The sequence below is a fragment of the Pongo abelii genome, chromosome 12 (assembly GCF_028885655.2).
Source record: "Pongo abelii isolate AG06213 chromosome 12, NHGRI_mPonAbe1-v2.0_pri, whole genome shotgun sequence".
Classification (NCBI taxonomy): domain Eukaryota; kingdom Metazoa; phylum Chordata; class Mammalia; order Primates; family Hominidae; genus Pongo; species Pongo abelii.
The window spans coordinates 133,153,904-133,170,897 of record NC_071997.2 but is presented as its reverse complement, the minus strand read 5'-3'; positions in this window follow the sequence as shown (position 1 = coordinate 133,170,897).

Below are 16,994 nucleotides of genomic sequence, written 5' to 3'. Positions count from 1 at the left end.
TAGCTCCCATGTATCCATAAGGTATACATGTTTTTAAACTTTTCTGTTTTTCTCATTTTAATCTGTCAGTTGTTACAGAGGGTCCCATCTCAGAATTCTGAAAACATAGAAAATTATTTTTCCTCCCCTATTACAAGTTGGGCATTTTTTTCCAAAGCTAAACAAGTCTCACCTTACAATCCAAAAATCACATTCCTAAGTATTTTGACAACTACTTTGATGTTATTTCCAAACAAAAGCTACCATGCACTTATTTACAGAAGCCCTATTCATAATGACCAAAGGAAAAAAAGGAATCAGAAAGTCTTACAATAGATGACTGTGTGGGAATCCACTCAGACGTCAAAAGTTGTTATAAAGATTATTTAAATCAAAACATTTGAGATACTGAAGATAAAGGAAGAAATCTTACCAGAACTTACTTTATCCAATTAAAGCAGAGCTCCCAGAAAAATACAACTGCCATTAACCCCATCCAAGGAGCTTCTTGCAAATTCAGATACCATGAACACAGCGTACTCTTTCCCATTAGCATTGATAAATGAAAATGAAATCCTAAGCTCCCAACTGACTGAACAGACCCACTCTTGGCTGAGGAGACCCAAGAGTAACTTTCAAAACTGAGTTCTCAGCTTTGCTAGCATTTGAGATTGTGTTGGTTGAACAAACTAATTAAAAGCCCAAAATGAAGGCTTGGGATAAATATCTGATGGTGTCTAATATCCCAATTTTTCACCCTAGAATGGGCAGGGTCCTTGACCCCATTCTAGGAAGACTTCCAAAAGAAAAAAGACCTGCATTTCTTCAACAACACACATTGAGAGACTTTCCTGCATTTTTGACCTGTGGCTAACACTCCTCACCTTTCATTCTGTCATCAGTGTTTTGGGGAAACACCTTTAACTCTCCATGATTTACAGGGTTATTAAGTGGCCCTTACAATTCCCTCCAGAGGTGGAAAAGACTAACGATGATGGTGTCTGAGCTCACAGCAGCAAGCAGGCATGTGTGCTCAGCAGCCATGTGGCTCATCTGGTAAGAGCTTACTAAATACGATGTTCTACAACATTGCTTAACACAAGGGGAGACACTCCTGACTCAGAGTGTTTAATTGCTCACCTACTTCTTTTTCTGCCTTCTTGGGCTCCTAAAATGAAAAAAACCCTGGAGTGATAAAGTGAGTCAAAGGGGTACCAGCTGCATCACAGCAAAATAGATTCCTAAAAAATCCCTGGCCTAAGATGACAGCCTTGGCTGGATATGTTTGAATGTGCTGATAGTGGACATGGTAGAGTGAAGGTGGTTGAAATGTTCATGTTAAAGAACTTCCACCCAGATTGCAAGAAAAGAGAGAGGAATGGAGATGGCAGCATGACTCCCTACAATAAAAGCAGATGTTTTGAGATCACTTATCTTTGTTCTGAAAAAAATAAACACAGAAACCAAAGTTTAGCCTGAGGCTACAATAAATTTAGCAATAAGCGAGAGGCACATATGGCATAGACAGATTTAAACATTTCTCCCTTATATTAATACAAATACTAAAATTACAAATAAATTTATTCCAAATAAAACAAATATTTAAAAAATTTAATGAATGAACACTGGAGTCTATAGTAGTATTTGAAGGAGATCTCACAAACAAGTTTGGTTTTTGAAGGTTAGAACTGATGGTCTAGAGAATTCATTTCATTCCAGAGACAGAAAGAGAGGAATTTCTTAGGTTCCTTGAGGAGTGTGTCTAGCTTTGCCTCATCTTTGTTTGAACTATGGATACAGCAGAAGAAAACATGAGGATTTCACAGATTTAAGGTGCGAAAAGTCACTGGGTTCGCTAAGAAGTCTGGGATTCTTCTGCTGGGAAAATAAGTTTGTTGAGAAAAAATGAGTTGGAGGAGGCTGTTATTGAAGTGAAGCAGAATTGCTTTTACTAAACTGCTTATTACCCACTCTGTAGTGTGGAAACAGATTATTCATGCTCAAGGTCCTCTTACTGTTCCTGGAATGCAGTGAAAAGTTGAAGGATGGAAAGGCCAGGCATAAAAGGATTTCAGAATTTCAGTCCATAAGGAAGTGGCTTTGTGCATTGTCTGTTGCTGTGTGCAAGATGAAGTCTGGAGAAAGAAAGCCTGCAGTAACAAGGGCTCTTTTGTCCATCTCACCTCTCTAGATACCAAGTTTCAGACATGTTGCATTTTAATTGAAAGGTTGATATTATTTTTTTTAAAAATAACACTTGCGGTGTTTGAAGTGACAAAGACTGCTGTGACAAAAAAGCAGGGAAAGGGAATTTTTTTTTAAAAAAGCAAAAAACAACAACAAAAACCCCACAAAAAAGCAAACAACAAACAAACAAAAAACAGAGGAAAAAGTTGAAACACCCTGGGCTGTGACTACTTCCAGGAAGGGGCTACAAAAGGCAGTTGGAAATTCTATTTGCTTTGCAACTGTGAGTTTTCCAGCCTGCTCCCTTTCTAAAGTACATTACTTTGTTTTTGGTTCATGAAGTTATCCCTTTCTGTTTTCTGGAACAGCTATGTATTTTCTTTATCTATCATCTATCTATCTACCTGCCTATCATCTATCCATCTATTTACTATCTTTTCTACCTTTCACTATCAAGAGCTTGGGTCAAGCAGGATAGAATTCCAGTGTATGTTCACTCTACCTTTTAAAACAAGAGCTCTTGTAGGCATTCTCCATCATATCATAAACCTGAGCTTTCTAAAACAGGGTGTGGCAAACTACCATGCATGGGCCATGTCTGACACAGTTTGCATTTTTGAGTAAAGTTGTAATGGGACACAGCCACATACATGTGTTTTATAATGTCTCTGGCTACTTTCATGGTATAACGGAAAAGCTGAGTCGTTGAGAGAGGGACCACATGGCTTGGAAAACTTAAAATATTTAACATTTAGCCCTTTGCAGAAAATATTTGCTGACTCTTGTTTTAAAAGATCTTTGTTTAGAATGCTACCTATTGCCTTCTGGGTAGAATCACAACTCTTTACCACAATCAACACGGCTTCAGCCCTGCTTCTATATCCAGCCTCATCTATTATTTCTGCTTCTCCTCCTTATTTTCCTTCTGGCCATGCTGATGGATTGTCAGCTTCCCAGGTGTGCGAGAATCTCTCCTCCCTTCCGGGCATTCTCATGCTCTCCCTCTGCCTCTCAAGAACTTCCTGTCCCATCTCTCATGACAGTTCTCTTCTTCATTCTTTAAGATGCAGCCCCTTTGCTCCTTCCTTAAAGATGTCTGTCTGGCTTCATTTTGGATGATGTGCTCCTTCTGCATCTCCCAGAGCCAGCCTGTGTGTGTCAGCTATGGCATTTCTTTGCATCTCTGTGTCATATATCACCAAATCTGCCTAAGCTTGCATGAGTCACTGCATGACAACTTCAGACTCCACCAGCATTGTCCCCACTAACCACAAGGCTTAGATATTTGTCCGGTATGCTTGGGGTTGTGGGGTGGTAGCAGTAACCAGCTGATGAGCATCATCTCTTACATCAGAATCAAAGCTGTAGATCTCTGCCATTCATAAGCATTTGGAGTTTAAAATTAGCATAAAGATTTTCCTCAAAATAAGAATAAATGGCTTGACTAGGCTTTTGGAACATAGGATATTTCTGCTGGTTCATTTCGGTGTTCAGTATTCCCACATGAATCTAAACACGGCTCTGCTCTTAGTAGCTGTGTGACCCTGGGAAAGTCACTCAATCTCCCTCAGCTAAATTTCGTTGTGTGAGTAATGAGAAAAGAGTTGTGATTTGTATTTAGTGAGTAATAACAAACAAAAGGCATTTAGCTTTCTGGAACCTGGTATGTAGTAGATCTGTTGATCTAGCTCTGTTGATAAAACTAGACCGAAAGGAGCTTTCAAAGTCAACAACAGTATCATGCAGTGAAGGACGTAGATGAGAAGCTGCTGCTGCTGCAGCTTGCAGCTCCTGGAGGCCCGTTTTGTCCATGATTTAGCAGGAATGCACTACCTTTCCATGAGGAGACACTGCCCACAGAAACCAAGGCCAATCTTTGAAGACAAACGTTTTAATAGCCTTTACATTATGTAATAGTGTAATATAAATAATAATTTATTAATAATAATGTAAAATTATTTACATTATTATGTTACGACTTTTGTACAGAGCCTGACACCTAGATATTCTGAAGTTGGTGGTCTGTGAGTGGCATCGAGTGATGACTGACACACTCTGACCTGGGGTAGAACAACACGTCTCCTTGCTATTTGCTGAATTTCAGGGCATCACCACCTTTTTTCAAGAGTGTGTTTTCCTATCCTCCCGAGTTTTGCCCACTTAAGCAATGGCTTTGCTGTAATAAAGAATTACACTATTTGTCAAAATATTACTTTGGAGAATACTGGTCCACATAGTTCATTTTCAAGTTTTCTTAAACTATCAGGCCCATAGCTAATGCCAGTGGCTCCAAGGATGAGAAAGCAAAAAGCCTTTTTTTTTTTTTTTTTACTGTCTCATGCTAGTCCCTGGAAAACTAGAAGTGAACACACTCCCCTCCCAGCCCAATCACAGCTAATGAATAACCAAGATCTCCTGCAGGTGCCTTTGCCTTGGCTTTGTGAGCCTGGAGTTGCTGGCTGGCACTGGGCAGCAGGCAGCAGAGCTGGTCCCATTTATCCATGCTTTCCCCACTCTGTGGGAGACACAGGCACATTGAACAACCTGGGTCCTGGCCTGGTGCTGGCTGGGAAGCTATTTGATGTCAGGCTTAACGTGGACTTCTGAGTTGAAAGGAGAGTATGGGTCACCCGGCCCCACTCACTCATTTTACAAGGAATGAAAATGGGGATCTATTCCAGACATGAGAGTACACATTGTAAGGCTGTGCAAGCTCACCGCACTTGTATCCGCTCAGCACACACTTACTGAGTGCCGAGTGTCTCCAGCATGAGAGGGGCTCTAGTTCCCGGGATCCCACCCTCCACAGAGGACAACAGCACCTCGAGGGACAGAGGTGCAAAGAGCAAGGTGGGGGCCCTTCTGCTGGAAAGGCAGCTCGGGAGGGCCTTAGAGGAAGTGACACCTGAGCTCTTCTCTGAAGGGTGAAGCTGAATTACTTGAAGCTTAGGGCAAAGGGGTGTCTGGGAAGTGGAGCCTGTGAGCCAAAAGCATAATGACTTGTCCAGAGAAGTGTAACAAGTTCCATATTGTTTCTATGCCGAATCTGCACAGCAGTCACCAAAGGAAAGAGCAAGATCCTGGAGCCAGGGCTTTGGAGTCCACCAGCTGGCAATGGGAATGTTCACTGGGAATTTTGGGGGGCAAAATGTGAAAATGTTTCCTCTTAGCTCCAATTCTCTGTCTCTCTGTCTCTTTCTGTCCCTCTCTCTCTCCCTTATCTTTAATTTTTGTATTATCCTAAGAAAACACAGATGTCTCAGATGTGGGGATTAGCAGCCTGCCTCTTTCTGGATGACTTCAGGGGAGCACTTTGGACTCTCTGAGCTTATTTACAATAATTCACGAATCTTACAAAAAAAAAAAAGTCATGGTAGCAGAGGTTAGAAATTCTCCTAATATTTCTTCTGATACTTTGAATTTATGATTAATATGTTTAATCTTCATCCCATCTGAAAAAGAAAAAAAACCTCCTGTTGGAATTAAATCCCCTCTGGAGATAATCAGTATTTTTTAAATCTTTCATTTTTTTTATACTCACATTTGCTTCCAGTTCCTGCCAGGATCCACTAGAGGGCAGAGACACCCATGTGTATTTGTGTGGCACTTCCTAAGTGTAATAAAAACAGACACCCTGCCCTCCCGGAGCCAACCTCCAGCGCCGGGGTCAGTGGCAGCAAGTAACAAAACCTTGGTTTCTGTATCTGCATCAGCTACACGGTGCTCACACTCAGGAGGCATCAGCCAGTTTTCTCAGTTAAAGAGACAGAAACAAAATGTGTCCTCAATAAGTTTTGAATTTAACATGTTACCTAATGTTTTACCTTAATTGCATGAATAAACTCCCTATGCATCTGGACACATGCATGGAAAAATCACAAACGTTTCAAACCAAAACAGAGTATTTTGCCAAAAGAAAATTTCTTTGATATGTGAATTTCACTTTTTTCTATCTTTTAGTGACTTTAATGTAATGAAATTGAGAACTCTGTGCCTCTAAAATACTTTTTAAAGAGCACGATATTTTTCCATTTTGAAAAAAAATTGGCAAAATATCTTCTACTCTATAGGTAGAAGTTAATTGGCTGAGGGTAATAAACAGAAGATTAAAAAACGACCTTTATCCCCTGATATTCTGTCAAGGGCTACAGTGAATTACACACCCAGGAATGGGTTTGCACGCCACGTGCCAGAAGCCAGCAGTCATGCGGACCATGCTCTCCCACACTTAGAAAAAAAGCCCATGAGAGAGAGCTCCATCAAGTTCACGCAGAATGACCTCCAGCAAGACATGGAAAATGCTCAGTTCCACAAAATATCTCTGTCCGAATACTTAGAGCGGGCAGCTCTGGCATCAGGTTCCTGTGAGGACAGACCCTGAGATGGATTTCTGGATGGAGGCTGCTGCCAAAGGAGACAATGTGACTGCAGATGGCTCACGCTGCTCCCACGCTGCAAGGGCCAGTGACTTGGGGCTCCCACCCGCCGTCCTGTTGGGGAACTGCGGAGATTCACCCCAGCTGGGTGGACTCTGCTGTCTCCCCTGTCAAGAAGCTCCTCGGCTTCCCTTGGTTTTTCCTTTTTAAAACTCTCTGGTGTTTTCCTCTCCAGTGGGGGCTGCATCTCACCTTAGAAGAAAACATTTTCCAACTAGGGTCTGTCTTGGTAGCTGGTCCAGAGGAAGGTATCCTCTCTCTGGAGTGAGGCCCAGCCAAGTAACTCCAGCCAGAACTCTCACTGAGTGCGGCTGGATCTGCCCTGTTCTCCTCCCATCCTCATGTGGACTGTGAAAATCCATCCATGCCCTATGCGAAGTCCTGCAACTCAGACTGTAAAATGGCAAAAGCTGAATTTAAAATAGATGATTATATTGACTCTATGAGGAAAAGAAAGTTCTGAGGTAGACAATTGGTAAGCAAGCAATTATGTGTAACTTGTTAGAACACTAGGGTGTAGTTTATTTGTCTCACTGATTATTTTCTGCTTAACAGGCTGGCTAAGAGCCAGAGGGAGAGAAAGCTGGCTGGGAATTGAGAGGCATGAGGTCACCTCAGTGCCAACATTTCTATGTAAACGATGATGCGAGGTGGGCTGGTGGCAGGAGTCCCTGGAAATTCTCACAATCTCAGCTTTTAAATCCTGTAAAATGTGTCATTTATGATCTCTTTAATGAATAACTTTTTTCTAATTAAAAAAGTGTATATTCTCTTTGGAGGATCTTTGGTAAATATGAAATGAGTTATAGAAGAAAGAAAATCATTCATAATTTTATCACTCAAATTTTGATAATTATAGTCCTACATTTTTAACTAAACATAGATATTTTAGATTATATTGTACATAAAATGTTGTATCTGTTTTTTCATCCAATATTAGATCATAAACGTTTTACGTGGCATAAACTATATATGTAACTCAGCTATTTCCACACCTGGATGCTTGATTTAACACTCCTTATACTGTTAACCATTTCAATGATTTCTACTGGATCGTATGAATAACACTTCAACCAGCTATTATTCTTATATATATAGCTCATTCAATCACTCATAATCTCGTTGAGCATTTATTTATAATTTAATTGCATATTACCTGAGTGGATTGTGGTTATATGTTTATATGCTTACTCCAAATATAGTGCTAAGATTAGCATTAGAGACGGGAAAATATTCACAGGTTTTGAAACTAGAAGGAGCCAAACACAAATCCACAGTCCAGCTCTGCATACTCTCACCCAGACTTAGTTTTCTTACACAGAAAGTAAAGACAGTGCTATTTGCCTTGTGGCAGTGCTGTGAAGTTAAAGGAGACACCGATAGTACACTCAGCAGTGCACGGACAGCGGCAGGCTGGGCCCCGAACAGCTCTAAGGACAATCACCATTGGATGCTCCACGATCCTACTATCAGGAGGCTCGTATGCCATATGCCATGTGAGTGTCACTTACCCGGTGAACACATATTTGTTTATTATAAATTACTCCCGTGCTGTTTTCTTTGTTTTACATGTTCACAAATCTGTTTAAAAAAGGTACAATTATGAAATTAAAAGTTAACTAAAGGGGAATGTTTTCGTTATCTTTGAAATGTAACCTCCCCAAATCCAGATTATAAAGCAAGGAAATGTCTTACGGCCCAACACTTGCCATCGATACATTTCTGGTGTTAGTGGGCAGGGGAGGGTAGCGAAAGTGAAGGAATCAGAGCTCTGATGGGTGTACATTGTCTTCCCTACAAATCCATTTCTTGTCCGGCCTTCCTTCCTCATTGGGGCTGCTCTATCCTTTTCTGCACATTTGAACTGCTCCCCTGTGGGCCATTCTCATTTGCTTTACTTCTTAGTCTGAATTCCATGGGACCTGCATTTAAGAGGAGAGGGGAACAACTTTGGAACTGGAGGAAGTTCACCTTATGCCATATGCCTGCCTCCTTCCTCTACAGTGAAGGGTCTCTGGTGTCCCTGGGTATTCAATTTCTTTCCACTCATGTGTTACTGACTGTTCAGGTGGCAAATGGCCCATGACTTTTATGGTACTTAAGGGAAAATAATTAAAAGATGTGTTTCTTTTTTAGTTAACTTTTATTTTAGGTTTGGGGGTACATGGGCAGGTTTGTTATACGGGTGAACATGTGTCACAAGAGTTTGTTGTACACATTATTTCATCGTCCAGGTATTAAGCCCAGTACCCAATAGTTATCTTTTCTGCTTCTCTCCCTCTCCCACCCTCCCCCCTCAAGCAGACTCCAGTGTCTGATGTTTCCTTCTTTGTGTTCACAAGTTCTTATCATTTAGCTCCCACTTATAAGTGAGAACATGTATTATTTGGTTTTCTGTTCCTGTGTTAGTTTGCTAAGGATGATACCCTTTGATTTTATCCATATTAATGCAAAAGGCATATTCTTGTTCTTTTTTATGGCTGCATAGTATTCCATGGTGTATATGTAGCACATTTTCTTTATCCAGTCCATGACTGATGGGCATTTGGGTTGATTCTCTGTCTTTGCTGTTGTGAATAGTGCTGCGATGAACATTTGCATGCACGTATCTTCATGGTAGAATGACTTACATTCGTCTGGGTATATACCCAGTAAGGGGATTGCTAAGTCGAATGGTAATTCTGCTTTTAGCTCTTTGAGGAATCACCATACTGTTTTCCACCATGGTTGAACTAACTTACACTCCCACCAACAGTGTATAAGTGTTCACTTTTCCCCGTAACTTTGCCAGCATCTGTTATTTTTTGACTTTTTAGTAATAGCCATTCTGACTGGTGTGAGATGGTGCCTCACTGTGGTTTTGATGAGCATTTCTCTAGTAATCAGTGATCTAGAGCTTTTTTCCATATGCTTGTTTGCCACATGTTTGTGTTCTTTTAAGAAGTGTCTCTTCATGTCCTTGGCCCACTTTTTAATGGGGTTTTTTCTTGTAAATTTGTTTAAGTTTCTTATAGATGCTGGATATTAGAACTTTATCAGATGCATAGTTTGTAAATATTTTCTCCCATTCTGTAAGTTGCCTGTTTACCTTGCTGATAGCTTCTTTTGCTATGCAGAAGCTCTTTAATTTAATTAGATCCCACTTGTCAATTTTTGCTTTCATTGTGATTGTTTTTGGTGTCTTTCTCACGAAAACTTTGCCTGTTCCTGTGTCCAGGATGGTATTGCCTAGGTTGTCTTCCAGGGTTTTTATAGTTCTGGGTTTTACACCAAAACTTTTAGTTTTGGTCTTTAATCCATTCTGAGTTGATTTTTGTGTATGGTCTAAGAAAAAGGTCCAGCTTCAATCTTCATCACATGGCTAGCCAGCTATCCCAGCACCATTTATTGAATAGGGAATCTTTTCCCCATTGCTTGTTTTTGTCAGAAAAGCTGTGTTTCTAAGGCTTCGCCCAACATCCTTTAAATTTTGACCACACCTCTCCCCCAGTCAATAGGCTCCAGGAAATGGGACAGGATTCTGGGAAATAAAGAGCTGACCCTGAGACAACGCAAGTGAACACAGGCAAGCTGCTGCATAATAAGTAAACAAAACGTATGTCTTTCATTAAATATTAAACAATGATAGACTGAGTATGTAAGCATGTTACCATCACAGGTGTGGAAGTGCCTAACTATGACTTAAATTGTAGAGCCTCAGATTTTAGATCTGGAAGAGCCATGGGTTTTAATCCATGCTGGGAGAGGCTCAAGATTACTCTGGAGAAACACGTAGTTTGGGGAGGCTGGAGACTGAGGGGTAGGTTCTCATTCCCCAGCTCCTTCAGTGAGTCTGATCTATTTTATAAATCAGTTATTGGAAAATGATTCAAACAACTCAACCCAATTCCGTATTATTTGGTCAAAGCCATCAGTCCTCATGCTTCTTGCTGCTGCAGCTGTGGGCTCCCACTCTCCATGTGCTCTCCTGCCCAGGTTGGGGCAACTGAAGTCCTTCTCTTGCTGAGGAGAGAGGTTAGGGAGGGATCTTTTTTTATTATTTGAGGGTGTGGTTCAGTTGTAAACAGTTTCCCATTTGCCTGGCATGAACAAAAGCATATATTTTAGGCAATTGAAGTTTTTGGATCCTACTTATTTACTTTATTAAGAATAGTGAAATTTGAGCAGAGAAGAGTTCTAATTTTGCATCAGAGTCAAAAGTGAAAATGAAAGGAACAGACCCATGAAGGAACAGGTGTGAGCTGTTTACTTCATTCCTGCCAGTCCTGGTTAATGTTCAGCTCTGGCCCTGCATCCCACTTTCAAATGTGGTGGATACCTCACCTAAGAAAGGCCCTTGCCACACTGGCTGTCTCTGCTCACCAAACTGTACTCACTTCTCTTAATCCCCTATGAACACTGTTTTCTGGGTTGGGTGTGTTTTCTGTATAAAAAAGTATTGTTGCACCACTTATTAAGGACTTTTTGGATGCCACGCTAAGCATTTCATAGTCACAAGTACATTGTACAAACTACCCTTTATAACACTCCGATGAATTTATATTCCTATATGAATTGGCCTGAGGAAGTGGCATGCTGGAGAGATTAAGCAATTAAATGACAGTATACAGTTAATTACTGAGGGGATTTGGGTTTGGAGCTGGATCTGTGATTCAAACACTCATGTCTATAACCACAAGTGCTGCCACGTCATTTGCCATATCAGGATTTAGAATCCCTGCTGGCGGGCCTGGGAAGATGCATTGTAACCAGATAAGAGGTAATTGCCACATTTACTGAGTTGTAAGAACCACTGTACTGCCTCTCATAGAATGCCAGGTGCCCCTGTGTTTGTCTCAGTGTCTCCAGCTTGAATTGCTTCACCCCGGCTCCCGGCAGTGCTGCTCCTCTCTCCTGCATGGATCACCTGCTCCTGGAATTCATTTCTCCCACTTCTTAGGTTGCCGCTTTACTGTAGCTTCCTGATCTAAGGTAAAGCTTTGATGCTGTGCATGTCCCAAAATGCCTGAGCACTATTCTCACACTGGGTTGGCGGTTTAGTTGGGTTTAAAATATATATATTTCTCTCAGAATGTGAAGGCCAAATTTCATTTTCTTATTATATCTAGAATTTCAGTGAAAAACTTCAGTGCCATTTTGGTTCTTGATTCTTTGCAGGTGATCTTTTTCTTTCACCTCTCTGGAAGCTTTTCAGATCTTTATCTCTGATGTTATCAAATTTCACAATAATGTGCTTTAGTGTAGAAGAACTTTGAAATTCATTTTGAGGGGAACTCAATAGATCTTTTAAATCTGAAAATTCATAAACTTTATTTCTGGAAAATATTCTTGATTTTTAAGTTGAGATATAATTCACATACCACATTTTACTCATGTAAAGTGTACAATTTAGCACTTTCTGGAAGTAGCGCAGACTTCATCCCTACTTAATTTTAACACATTTGCAGCACCCCAGAAAGAAACACTATATTTCCCATTTTTCCCTCCTCCAACCTCTGGCAACCATTCCTTTTTGAGGCTGAATAATATTCCATTGTGTGGATATACTTCATATTATTTATCCACTCATCTGTTGGTGGATGTTTTGTTTGTTTCTACTTTTTGGCTCTTATGGATAATGCTGCTATGGACATCTGTGTATAAGTTTTTGTATGGACATATGTTTTTAATTCTCTTCAGTATGAAGACTTCAGTAGAATTGATGGGTCAAAGAGTAATTCTATGTCTTACTTTTTGAGGAACTGCCAGACTGTTTTCCAAAGCAGCTGTAACATTTAAATCCCACTGATTTATTTTCTGACATTTTTATTCCTTCTGCTTTTATGCTTTTCTTTCTGTGAAATTCCATTTTAAACTCTGAAGATGAATCAGGAAAATCAATACAACTTCTTCAACAAATAAATTACAAGAAAATGATATGTAAGAGACATAGGGGAAATGTATAAATTCTATAGGCTTAAAAACACATCAGCTAATCCCAATGTATGAATTTTATTTGGGAATATAGATGGAACAGAATTGGCCATGTTCTTCTGGTTGTTCTGAAGGGTTATAGATATATAGGAGTTTGTTATAGTCATCATTTATTTACATATATGTTTAAAATTCTCCATATAAGGATTTTTAAAATTCCACTGGAAGCCTTATGTTTTAAAATGTACTCAGAATTTCTTTTAGTCAGAGATGTTAAGACCTGCAGACATGGAAGTGACTGTCTCGTTCATATTCACAGATCCCTAGAAATAGGAGGCAAAGGGAAGCCCCAGGCAGAGGCAGAAGGAGAAAGGGGAAGGCATGGGCAGGAGCCTCTGCTGTGGTCTCTGTGGGACAGCAAGGCCAGGCAGGGCAGGCAGGCTTAGGCTGGCCAGCATGAATAACTTCAGCAGGCTCTGGGCCATAGGGGCCATCTCTAGTTGCCTAGTACCTGGCCCTGAGGTGATTAGGGAAGGCAGTTATTGTCTCCTACAGTATCAGAGCCAGACAAAGTAGGTGGTTAGGAGTACGGGTTCTGAATTGGTAGTTTAATTGGCTGGCCCTGGAAAAGGCAATCTTTTCCCAGTAAACCCCAGATGCTAGAGCATCAAGAAAATAGAAAATAAGAAAATATAATTAATGCATTCTGTATGCACAGATGGAGTCTTCCTTTGCTTCCCCAAAGGAAAAGTCCACAGGAGCCTGGCACTCCTGGACCTGAGGAAACCCTGAAAGTGTTGGTATCTGCAGATCCTCTCCAAAAAGGTTCGCCAGTCTCCTAAGACTGCAAGCCTGACCCCAGCATTCTGGGAGCCAAGAGGGAGAAAGAGTCTGTGGATCTCCCCGCTCAGTAAATTGGCTTTCACTAAATACTCTCTTTGCATAAGCAGCATTACCCAATGTCCTGGAAGTTAGAAAAGTCCTGTTTGAATGTCTGAAGAAGATAAATTGTTTCTTTTTCTGATGTCAGGGAAGAGTATTTGACTGCCAGTGTGGACTGAGGGGGACTTGGGATCACACTCTTCCAAATGCGTTTTGAGCCGACCCTCTGTGTCTGCCTCACCATCTCCTCTGCTTATCTAGACACTTGAGAACCCTAACCCAAGCCCTTCTAGGAGTCTGTGGTTTGGCTCAGCTGCCTTTGTAGGTATCTCTTGGGATTAAACATTTTCCACTCTGCTAAGTCAGTACAATCTATTCTTCTGCTTCATCTTCAAAAGACACTGAGCCTTACCCCACCCTCCACACCAAGTCCATGGCATCCTTGAGGCCACAAGTTTGCTGCCATAAGATTTTTGTATTGAGTGCTCTCTCTCCAAGCAACTGTGAGAGATTTCTATGGGCAAGGCCTCCAGGTTCCTGTCAAATTAAATTGTAGTTGAGTGTTGGGTGCTATTCAAGAAGCATCCACCTTTCTTCTGCCTAACAGAGCCCTGAATTATTTAGTCACATGGTTTGAAACATGGGGTGGGTGCTAGTTGACTTAACCTAACCAGCTCTGTCTCACCCTGTGTCACAGTTATTGGTTCCAAGGTGGGTGCATAACTGAGGCTCATGCCAGGTGCCACACAGCACTCCCTTGGCCCCCTAATGGACTTTGGGGTAGGCAAGGGCCTCAGTTGTTCCAATTAGAGTCAAATACAAGTTGTGCTAGGTTGTTAGGAACAAGAGTGTGCTTGTTCATGTTGCCTCTTTGATGAAGAATACAGCCTCAGAAATTGTTCCTGGAGATTTTGCCAGACTCAGAACGATTCTGACTTCACTGAAGGCAGAGCAGAAAATTAGGAAGAAACTGATTCCTGGGTAGCATTCATGAGCTTCTCTGCTCAGATTCACCCTGAAGCCTGGCCCGCTTCTGAACTACCCACCTGAGTCAATAAATTGCCTTGTATTTAAAGTCAAATTGAGCTGGATTTTTAGTTACTTGTATCTGCAGGTGTTCTGTCAAGCTGGTACTGTGAGTTTGTGTCTGAGAATATTTACAGTGTTTCTCTCATGGTTGAGTCAATCATTTCAAGGATGCTTTCAGGGTAAAAAGAATGATCAATTGTGAAGCAGTGAATTGTGCTGCCAGGCACAATTCATTGGGTAATAGAAAGCTTCATTTACTGGGCAGTAGAAAGTTTCATTTTAAAGGGGCATCATAAAGGACAGACAGAATTAATGGGGGTGGTGTCCTATGGCAGTAGAGGAAGTCTCCTTCATTCTTCTTGCTGCAGAACCAGAAGCTTGTGTGGGAGGCAGCACACAAGATGGAAGGGGTGCAAGAACATAGGGCTGGGAAGGAAGGTGAAAGGAAGAGAATGAAGCACGAGATACCCCATGGCTTGGTGTGGAACTCTCCTAAAGACAGTGAGTAGGGGACGCCTCAATTGACTGAAGCCAGAGAAATTAAATGACAACTAGAACCATGAGATATTTTGTTGTTCCCTGCAATTCTCTTGGTGAAGTACTCATGGCTCTAGAAAACTGTTTGTGGGTAAGTCTCAGGGGGTGTTGGGGGAGGAAAGAGGTTTCCTCTACCCTCTTAGATTCTGTGGCTGGACCTGAGGATTAAACTGACATAAAGAAGATTAACAGAAGAAAAGCACGCACATTGTGTTTGATGTTAATATTTTTGTATGTACACAGAGGTATTCTTAAGGAAGAAATGAAGACTCAAAGAAGTGGATAGGGCGGAGAGCTTATATGCCATTTTAACAAAGAATGATGAATTGCAGACATGTCACAAGACAAAAAGAAAAAGAGATTTGGGCTGGGGCAAATTGTGGTAAAGTGATCAGAAAACTCATGAGGAAACTAGTGGAGGAAGTGGGTCATTTTAGGAGGGCTGTCTGCACAGATGCATCTCAGCACGGTCTCCCCATCTCTGGTGATGAGAATGGTCTCCTCTTTATGGTAAAGGGTGGGGGCACCTTTCTCAAAGGAATCTACACCCTAATTTTAGGTATACAGAGGGAAGCCAGAGAGGCCTTCTGGCATCTGCTGTTTCTCAAGTGCCTTCCGCTCAAAATCATCAATACATCAAAGCAGCATATTTTGGGGTGGCATGTTCTGAGGGCCCTCACTGTGAGGAGAAGGAAGCTGCAGCACTGACCACTCCTGGTGGGCGAATGGAATGCTTTGGTGAAGTGGGGTTACAAAGCTGGGAGAGCCAGTGTTGGTTGCTGTCCTTTCTTTCTCTCTCTCTCTCTGTCGGATATTCTGGAAGAGTGCACAGGCAAGAACGTGTCTCCTATGAAGTAATGCAAAGTAATAGTCTGGATGAGCAGATACAAATTAAATCTATGATAAACCAAAGCAGAATGAAAAGAAGGATAGAAACATGCAGTCAGGGGAGGGAGAAGTGAGAAAAACAAGGTGACTGCAGGCACAAAAGAGATAGGAAGAGTTCTGTGGCCAGGACCCAAGAAGCCCTGACAAAATGGCTGATCAGTTGCCTTGAGAAAAGCTTTTAACCCAAGGCCATGCAAGGTGGCTTAGGGCCAGGTTGCATAATGTCTTTTTTCCTTCAGGAATGTGTAGGGAGGTGTTTACAGAATGCCAGTTCTGCCTGGACTGGGGACTGAGTTGGGGGAAACATTACAGTGACCTATGAGTTAGGATAAGATGAGGGCTTTGCCAGCCAGAAGTGTCTGAAGCTAACTCTTTTATGCTAAGGTGAGGGCACTCCCAGTGTAATGGCACAGGCCCTATCCCTTGAGTTTACAGCACTTGCATGTAGTTACAAACCTCATTTCCTCCCAAAGCAGCCAGATTCCCTGGGCCTCAAACCACACAGGGAGCCTGTGGTGGTGAAGCTGGTTGGGAGGACCCAGCAGAGGAGGATTTGGGAATTGAGCATGACCCCTGAGCTGTGCTTTCGGAAGGAGAAATCTGGCCCTGCCTCACCTTGAGGACATCTGATGGGAAAAAGTTCACATTTCTTTTCTGTCGGTATGTCATGGCTGGACTGAATTAGATGATCTCCAAGGTCATCTTCAGTCTTCTCACTATGCATGCTTGGGGAAGACACTCTTCAGTCAGCCAGGACAGGTGACTGGGAAATGGGGAAGGAGACCCTCCTGTTGGCTTTGTTACAAGAGTGCGATGTTCCACCATAGACAAGAAAGGATCTCCTTTGAAACTTATGTGTACACTTCACACAGGATCACACAGAAGGTTCGGGGGTCCCCTCCCCCAACCACTGTCTCCATGAGCACAGTGCTTTAAAGACGTATGTGATGCCACATGGAGATAATGCAATGAGCATAAGACCTGCAGGTGCACGTTTACCTCACCCATCGGGGGTACAAATCAGAGGCTACTCATCCTGCAGGTTTGGGCAACCCCAAGTCAGAACAGTTCTAGGCCTCTGTCTTCACCACTTTTCTTAGATGTTCACAAACAACCGATAAATGGCCTCATGTTAATATTTTT